Here is a 9728-nt window from a genome sequence, read left to right as displayed (position 1 = left end):
ACCTCTCTCTGGGAGGTGTGAATTTGTGAATGCGGATGGGCAGCCACTGCTGGATTAAAGTGCAGCAGCTATTTAAGGACAGAGGGTGACAATACAGGGGGTTGCCAACAGTGCAACAAGTGCTCCTTAACGCTTGCAACATAAAGCTGTTACCTGCTGCTGTAGGGTGGTCCAGCTTCTTATGTCAGTGAAGAGTTTGGTCCATCAGGTTAAATCACTTTTTTTACGATATGTGAACCTGACAAACTTATGTCTAGGTTTGAAAATACACTTTCAAATTCTCCAGTGCTATTTTTTCCTAGATGTAATGACATAATTACCAGTTACAGTATAGGAAGCAACAATGAAGCAAACAAACACAAGCAGCTGAGAAAGAAAAGTGAAGGTCTAGCTCCCCTGTTTGAAGTTGTTGATTTTGTCCCCTGGTGTTCCCACCTGACTTCAGCCACTATATTCATTTGACCACATAGTGGGCACTGATGTTACTTTATATGCTCACTGGAATTACGAAAATAATACAAGCACTTCTTTGTACACTTGTGTGAACAGTCTGTGGCACAAAATACAAAGTTTTGGCCTGGAAGTGGGGGCTCGCTGTGTGTTGCTGGTATATTCACAACCTTCTCGTGGGCAGCATCTTTCAGTGTTGCAGATACCTCAAACTACTCAGCTGCTGCTGTAGCTTCAGCTGCAAATAGTTTTGCCAAACAGCAGTATGTTATCAATACGCATAAGAAAATCTCCAAAATCCATTAATGCAGTGAATGCTACAAGCAATTGTTTAACTCCTTTTTAATATTTGCACATAAGGTAAATAAAGGCCAGTGACCGACTCTTTTGGCACATGAGCCAAGGGGCAGCAAATGAAGCTGGGAGGTTTGGAACAAATGAGAGAAATGTCTTCACAGAATTGTACTTAAGCCATGGAACTCCTTGGCAAGAGTGCTGTGCGGACTGAGGGGTTTTAAAGCTATTAGATGAATTCACAGAAGAGAAATCATTTAAAGGCTATCGAATGCAGTGCATCTCTGGCTCTGGAAATCCCAAAGCTGCAGATGGCTTGTGCCTGGGAGAGCATCCCGAGGCAAAAGTGCTGTGCCCTGGTTTTCTGTGCTTCTCCAGGTATCCACTCTCAGCTCCTCTCAGAGGTAGGGTATCCAGTCAGACCTGATGTGGCGGTCCTGGCTGAGTTAAAACTCCCCTGAGATAGTCCATAACTGATCTGTCTCTGTTGTGTCAGCGTGCAGTTTTGATGTTTGTAAAGGGCTTGTCTATGCAAGGAAGAAATTCTGGACAAATGTAAGATATGAATTTTAAGTAGGTTGCTGTGTGGAGGTTTTTATTGTGAAATAAGAATTATTTTAAAATTCAGCCAAAATGGTTGTTTTCCTGGTTTCTATTACATAGGAAGCCATGTAAATAATTTGCTTTACTTAGTTGCTTTACTTAGTTTGCTTTACTTAATTAATTTTGTTCTGATTAATTGTTGACATTTAATTTGTTAGAATTTTGTTGTTTTATTTTCTCTTTTTTTTGGGCTTTTTTTCTGCATGTTTCTTTTGTCCTAGAAAGTGAAGTTCAGACTACAAGGAATACGGTCAGGGTAGCTTTAACTCTGTTTAATACATGTTTGTATAACCTAAAAACTCCGCCTTTCTAGTCTTTCCACTGATATCAATGCAAGTTTTTCATTAGCTTCAGTGAGTGTTGGATCAGGCTGGAGATATTAACTTAATTTAATGTCTTTTTTTTTTTTTTTTTAATCCCCCACCCATTTTAGTTTTCTACTTCCTTCCTTTTACAGAGGTGGAGTTTCAGGACTAGACATTCCAGTTTGCCAAAGACGTGTTGCTACTAAGGCCTGTAGCTATGGGGGACACCCATCAGTCCACTCATTATGTTAATTGCTACTCACTTAGAGGTTATTTGGTCGAAGCTGGCAGTAGACAGTCAAGCTGGTCATAAAGGTTGTGCATAGCAGGAGAGCTCTGAAATCAAAGACAAATGCTCTTTTTGCTTCTCTGAGGGGATTTTCTGCCTAATTCAGGACTGCCTGGTGAGCGGGCGCTTATGGAGGTCTCGGCTTGGATTTCAGCCCCAAGTTCACCACCTGAGACTCGCCGAGAGCCGCCCATCAGAAGTGGGCCCCGGGAATAGAGAGACAGTGATCCTTCGTGGCCATTAGCCAAGGAGCTGGGAATTTTGGTGACTATGCCCTGATTTATTAAACAGCTATTACTTCAGGGCTTTTTCCCCCCCCTTTCCTGATGTTCTTAAGTAAATATTGCTTTAGTAGTATGAAAGAACACTTACTGACCCATTTATAAACCGTAGCCATTTACATGTCTCAATAAACTAACTTGTGGGTAGGGATTGGAAATGAACTGGGAGAGGCAGATGCTTTGAGCAGCAGTAATGCAGATTTTGATTTATAAAGTTCTCTAATCAATCAATACAAGACTGACTGAGGCAATCAGATAATCTGAATAATTAAATGGCTTTTCAGGGACAAATTAAAATTTCTTATACATGCCACATCCGTCTAAATTATATTTGGTGTCCAGGAATAAATGGGTTCATTGTTTTGTTTCATTCCTGTATCACAAATGCTTTTGGCTTGTTTCTAGACCATTTGAAAAAAAAAAAAAAAAGGATAAATGACAGTTTCTACTCTTTTATATTGGAAATAGTACTCACAGAAAGAAAATGCTTGTTTCCATAAACTTAGATCTATTATACCATCTCACTTTTTACCCTCATCAGAGATGTTTCGACAGCATTTTTACTATGTAGAGAATTATTGTACTATATAGAATTTTTTTTCTTTTTGTTTGTTTTTACTCACTTCCTGCTTTCAAATGTGATATCCTGCTTCACCTCTGCATGAAGTGAGTAAGAGTGGGAATTGCTGGATTTTCTCATGCTGCTTTCCACTGGCTTAAGGAATTACTATAGAGCAGGTTTCCCCAACTAAGGGACACAAGTTTGAAGAGTCAGAAGGAGCAAGTATTTTTATTTTATTTACTATACCAGGGTATAGTAAAAGAAGCTGGGAGTGAGAGGGCACAAGGAGCAAAGTTTCCTCAGGCTAAATGGAAGGAAAATAATTCACAGATGCTCCTGATCCCAGTTCCTCCCTGGTTCCTCAAGGTGTGTTTTCGTGGTCGGTTCAAGTCCACCGAAGTCTGCGCTGTGGCAAAGGTGTGGCAAAGAGGTGCCACCTCATCCACCCCAGCTTCCATGGCCTCTCCTTTTGCTCTTTGTCCCCAGCAGGGCTCATGTGGCCAGGTAGAGATCCAGGAACTGAATCTGGGTGAAAGCTGAGATGAAATAAAAAAAAAAATTAAAAATATTGAGGATAAAAGGGAGGGGTGGGAATGCAGAGGCCGGGGAAAGACTGGGACTCACAGCTTGAAGTGAAGGACCCTGCAACCAGATCTGTAGAAGACCTAAAGCTAGTCTTCAGCTAGTCTTCAGTTTCCACATGAAAAATGCTCCTCAGAACTACAGGCAGTTGTAAATGAATATCATGTCCATCTCCTCCACCCTCAATTAGTCATCGCATAACCAAGCTATACGCGTTTAGTCCTTTTCATCTTTCTTCTTGTCAAGCCCTTTAGCCTGTCCCCCTCACCTACTCATCCCACCAATCATTTTAATTAATCTCTGAATTTCTTTGAAACTACTAGTTTGTGGAATGGAGGAAAATGAGTAGGTTAGAGAGACAAGATTGTGAATGATGGAGGTGGGGCAAAGTGTGGAGACTTTGCAAGACCTGTTGGGTTACCTCTGGAGCAGGACAGCAACACTGTAAACACAGAGAAAGACTGCAGAAGTAGGGGAGGAACCACTAAAAACATTTTCCATTTTCTTAAGAATTCTGTCTGAGAGATTCAAACGCTGGATGTTTATGTGCAGCAATATATGAATCAAAGATTTGACATGAGTGTCTCCAAAGCAGATGGGTTGACCTTCTCTTTACCTGATAGTTATACTAGATTTCTCACTATTATTTTCCCATTCCCAGGTAGCTTTATAGAGGATTTCAGTGGTCACTGCAAGTGTTGAGAAATATATTTTCAAATAAGTTATGAACTATATATTTCTTTATTGAAACTGCATGTATTGTATAATTTTTGATCAAAAAAATGACCAAACAGAAGTTAACTACATCGTGTAGAGATGAGTCTGAAAGGAACCCTGGGGCCTTGCTCCCCATGCTTTTTCAGGTGTTACAAATCAAAATGTCACACCATTAATGTCTGTGTTCATTATTTCTATACCATAGAATAACCGGCGCTCCGAGAAACAGAGAGTTGGGTAAAGTTCCTGTCCTGTGGAGCTTACAGTCGGAAAAATCCTCTACACAGAAACAAGGCTGGCAGAATAGCAGTTGATCCGCAGCAGGAGCCCGAGGAGTGAAGGTAAGCAGTCGAGGAGGCCCTGGAGAACGGGTGGCATATGGGAAGCAGACGGCTGCGCTCAGCGTTGTGAGCTGGCAGCATGAAAAAATGTACCATACAAATAGAAGCCCAGTAACGCTGAGCGCTGAGGAGGCAGATGAACACCTTTGAAAAGATACTTACTGCATTTTGGGACAAAGGTCCTGCTGGAAGCAGGCATTGGTTCAGACATTACTGAGGTGGGGTTTCACTGGGGAGAACTGAAGTTATCTTTCTGGCATTTTGATTTTTCAATAAACACATATTAAAAGAATGTGTTGATTTATGATTGACAATTATGAACCAAAGGCTCAGAATAACTGGATTTAACCATTCAGAGCCCTTGGTAAAATAGCTCAGTTTTGATTAGTGTTTCAGAACGGATACAAAATGCTTGGATTTTTAATTAATAAACAATCTGGCATCCTGTCAAAGTTGACACTTCACTCTATCCTAGCAGCTGTTGGAACAGTAGGCTCCTGGCAACCTGGGATAAAGCGGCGCTTGCAACAGGGGAAGGAAAGGAAGTGAATCTGCATGAGACCAAAAATGCCTTGTGTAAAGCACCACGGAGCTTAGGGATTTCCAGTGGGCAATCAACCTTTCCTTCGCTGTGCTGTGGGCTCAGGCTTGGACATGGACAGGGACTTTCTCTCACTGAATGTCACCAGTGGCTGGTGGCTGACAGACATAAGGACACCTGCCCAATTTCGAGTAGTGTTTCTGACAGTAGTAGCAACAAACAGGGAAAGCACTGAACAGTGAAAGTAGGTCCTGCAGGTTGTTCCTTCCCAGGGATTATAGTGGCGGAGCCTGTGGGGAAGTTTACAGAGTGCCTGCTCACGTAATTCAAATAGAATCATTCACTCTGGATGACAGTCATTTGTGTCGGAGTCATGGTGTGGGAGCAGTGACGGTTGCCAAATAGCCCAGGAAGGCATTGTAGGAAGGAAAGGGCACGGCCTGGGTAGGGCAATACCTGAAAGCACAACCAGAGTTAAAGATTTCAGTTTTGGAGAACACGTTTCTAAACTGCTACTCTTCCTCAATCCCATCTGAGTAATAATAAACAACCTGATCTCTGATCACAGTGGACATGTCACGCAGTGATTGCGTAGCTGCTCCCCTCTGATCTGGGCAGCCCTGTCCCCTCCCAGGATGGGAATATCCTGGTCTTGTCCACATTAGCTCCTTAAGCCTTTCATAGAAGAACCAAGATACTTGAAACCCTCAAAATTGCTCTTCTTTCCTCATTTCTTCAGTAAAAATTATATGCAGGTGCCAACACTGCAGTGTCTATATGTTCCTGAGGAAGCAGAGATGGAAAATTTAGTCCAGAATCAGTATTGATCCCTACCTGAGGTGTTGTTTTTCATAGTGGGTTGAGGAGCACTGCTCACGTTCTCACATATGTGCTGGAGGAAGTACTGCATGAACAGCCGGCAGCGCGTTTGGCAGACACGTTGGTCAGCTCACAGGACTGTTTACACAGTCTGTTGAAAACATATGAAACGTATAAAAAGCCATAACATTTGAATATATTAGAAACAAGTTCATGAGATCAAGGAAAATTTTTAGGATAAAAGGACAATAATAAAGCAAAGGCCTAAGGGCTGCGATGCCTGCTAATTGAAATTTTAAATTTTACTCTTCTTAAAAATTTTATTTACTTTATTTTTAGGGAGCACAACTAGAAAGACATTCCAAAAATGGCTGTATGGTGTTTGGAAATCTGGGTACCAGCTGCAGTGTGCACATACTTGCAGAGGCTTCTGTTCAGCTGAGAACGGGCTGTGGACTCAGGTAAGTCCTGGGAGAGAGGTTAAGCCCGTGTGTTGTAAGAGCTAAGGGTACGACGTGGCCTTGTTCTATATAAGCATGTTTTGTGCTGATGTTTTCCAGTCACTGCGTTCCTTACAGTCAGTATAGGAAAAGGTGTGTGGCTGGCAAATCTGCAAGCCTGGGCAAAGCAGTTCTGGGTGTGGATGCTTACAGCCTATTGCCAGGTGCTTCAAATAGGCATTTATGTCAAAGATCTGAGGTCAATTCAATGATAGCCAATTTCAGCCCCAGATGATTACATAAATATTAATAAGAACAGTGGTGTATTTCACATTTATGTTTCTGCTCTGCGAAGTATCTACCTTACCCTGTAGCTGTAGCAGTAGTAGTAGTAGAATATATATCCCTTCAAGACATCCAAGAGAATGTATGAAGTGAAGCAAAAATTTATTAGCTTCTTTAATGTAACCTCAGTAGTTAAATGAGAAATAATTTTATTTTTTGTATACCGGCAGAGAAAAACAGAACAGAATAAACTCAAATGGGATAGAACTGCAATCTTCCCTGGTTTTACCTCTCTGCTGAATGACTCTTAATAACTTTTTACATCTCTGTGGCTTGGTTTCCCTGCCTGTAAACTGGGCACAATGAGAAGGAAGTTCTGGTAAAACATGCAGATCTATGGGGAATAAATGCTGTACAAGTGGTATAAAGTATTTGAATTAAAAAAAAAATGCATTAAGAAAAAAGGAGCAGAAAAGGAATGGAATTTCATCTGGAAGAGGATCTAGGATTAATTTATTGGTATAAAATATTTGTTACTGGCCCCATTTGCTTTTAAGGATATCAACCATTGACATTTTTATTGGTTCATCAGCCTTTTAATGTGTTTTGAATCTGACCCAGGACTGTGTAGAGCATGTGCTGGCATGTAGCTTTACACCATTTTCACTCTGCTCACTCTCTGACATTTTCACTAAATATCTTCCAGTTGCTATGGGCCTGCTTTTTTGGAGGGGCTTTGTTGTTGGTTTGGTTTTTTTCTTTTCTTTACATTCAGAGTCTGTCCTGCGAGTGGCTCTGACAGTGGTTTGGAGCTGTTAATGTCAAAAATGCTGTGTAGGAGGAAGTATTACGTGTCGGATTCCCAGAAGGGGGAAGCTGAGGCACAGCAATCAGCACCTCTCCAGAATCACACTGATAGTTTCTTTGAAGAAAAAGCCTTGACACTTAGTCCAAAACTTTGACAAGAAGAAAATCACGTGAAAAATGGGAACTCTTCTGCATTATACACCCCTGGGGGAAGAGGGGGAGCGCCACAACCGCTCCCTCCTCTCAAGAGTGGGTATCACTACTCCTGGGGAGGTGAAGTTTACAGCCTCCTTGGATGCTTCCACCCAATAAATCTGCGCCTAAGCTTTCTTGCCTGTTTTTACACGGGTGTTAGGTTTTAAAATGCTATCCATAGAGCAATCATTTTGAAGGAAAACTGAGGAGTGCTTTTTAGCAGATGTAAATCAGCCCCATTTAGGACGTCGCTAGTTCCCCAAGTGCTTTGGGCCGGGCCTGCTGACAAAAGAGGCAGTCCTGCCCTCTTCCTGCTCCCACGCTGTCCCCTCCCTTGCGCTGACACAGCCATGAGGTGAAGTGTGTTGGGAAATACATCCCTGTTCAAATCTATCCCAGCAAAAAACCTGAATGTCTGGGGAGAAGAGGCATTTGCTACTTTGCAGGGTGTCACCAGCACATCCTGGATTAAAGTCCTCGTGGCACCACCGAGTTAGTGCAATTCACTGATTTCCGTGAAAGCCAGGAGCGTCCCTAGTTTGTCCCAACAGCTTCTGGCTACAAGAGCTTCCAGCACCGCGGCTGGAAACTCAATCAAGTGAGTTTCAAAACATTTCATTCATACATGGTCCTCAGTTGATTCTTAATACACCTTTACTATAGCCGGTGGTGCTTCATAAGGCTGTCAGCATTGCAGTCGAACAAAGGCCGGTCTCAAGACTTTGTGTTGTGTAAATAAACCTTGTGCCTGGCAGGGTGTCACTGAGTTAATGTAAAGCCTGAAAAGGGGAGGGCGTGGGAGCAGCACGCAGGCCTTAACATTCTGTTTTCTGCTCAGGATTGCAACAGGATTGCAACAGCCCAGCCTATCTGAGCCACTGCACGTCCCGTAAACACGTCTCTGCACTTGGATTTGATAGGGGCAGTGATAGAACAATATACCTTTCTGGGAAATGGTAATGGACAGCCAGGTTTTGTTTGAAGGAAATTCCAAATAAACAATGGCAGTTTTCTTCTTAGAGTGCTGATGCTTTCCAGGTGGCCCACCAGACTGCCAAGCAAAGGAAATATATATGGCAGCATTTGCTCAAGGGTTAAAGTTTCAGGGTAAGGAGGGGGAATGTCAAAAATCCTATGAACTTTAATAGCTGTGCTTACATCTTTGTAGTAGCTTTGACTTTTTTTTTTTTTTTTTTTTTCTTTTCACATTCCCCAAGTGCTTTGGGCCGGGCCTGCTGACAAAAGAGGCAGTCCTGCCCTCTTCCTGCTCCCACGCTGTCCCCTCCCTTGCGCTGACACAGCCATGAGGTGAAGTGTGTTGGGAAATACATCCCTGTTCAAATCTATCCCAGCAAAAAACCTGAATGTCTGGGGAGAAGAGGCATTTGCTACTTTGCAGGGTGTCACCAGCACATCCTGGATTAAAGTCCTCGTGGCACCACCGAGTTAGTGCAATTCACTGATTTCCGTGAAAGCCAGGAGCGTCCCTAGTTTGTCCCAACAGCTTCTGGCTACAAGAGCTTCCAGCACCGCGGCTGGAAACTCAATCAAGCCAGTTTCAAAACATTTCATTCATACATGGTCCTCAGTTGATTCTTAATACACCTTTACTATAGCCGGTGGTGCTTCATAAGGCTGTCAGCATTGCAGTCGAACAAAGGCCGGTCTCAAGACTTTGTGTTGTGTAAATAAACCTTGTGCCTGGCAGGGTGTCACTGAGTTAATGTAAAGCCTGAAAAGGGGAGGGCGTGGGAGCAGCACGCAGGCCTTAACATTCTGTTTTCTGCTCAGGATTGCAACAGGATTGCAACAGCCCAGCCTATCTGAGCCACTGCACGTCCCGTAAACACGTCTCTGCACTTGGATTTGATAGGGGCAGTGATAGAACAATATACCTTTCTGGGAAATGGTAATGGACAGCCAGGTTTTGTTTGAAGGAAATTCCAAATAAACAATGGCAGTTTTCTTCTTAGAGTGCTGATGCTTTCCAGGTGGCCCACCAGACTGCCAAGCAAAGGAAATATATATGGCAGCATTTGCTCAAGGGTTAAAGTTTCAGGGTAAGGAGGGGGAATGTCAAAAATCCTATGAACTTTAATAGCTATGCTTACATCTTTGTAGTAGCTTTGACTTTTTTTTTTTTTTTTTTTTTCTTTTCACAAAACAACAGTGCAAGAGCAGCAGAATAAACCCAATTATTCCATTCAAAGCAGAAGG

At 42.6% G+C, this 9728-nt stretch overlaps 1 protein-coding gene across 3 annotated transcripts in view; it reads left to right on the top strand.

Moving 5' to 3' along the window:
* The window catches only part of FGGY (FGGY carbohydrate kinase domain containing), a 355269-nt gene that overhangs the window by 49219 nt on the left and 296322 nt on the right, over positions 1-9728 (top strand). For all 3 annotated transcript variants that reach the window (XM_014939087.1, XM_014939088.1, XM_014939089.1), the window contains exons 2-3: positions 4289-4424; positions 6124-6245. The gene's annotated coding sequence lies outside the window, so the exon portion shown is untranslated. The remainder of the gene's footprint in view (positions 1-4288; positions 4425-6123; positions 6246-9728) is intronic.

Source organism: Calidris pugnax, unplaced genomic scaffold (assembly GCF_001431845.1).
Source record: "Calidris pugnax isolate Ruff unplaced genomic scaffold, ASM143184v1 scaffold18, whole genome shotgun sequence".
In the NCBI taxonomy this organism is placed as follows: domain Eukaryota; kingdom Metazoa; phylum Chordata; class Aves; order Charadriiformes; family Scolopacidae; genus Calidris; species Calidris pugnax.
This window is presented reverse-complemented; position numbering and strand designations above follow the sequence as displayed.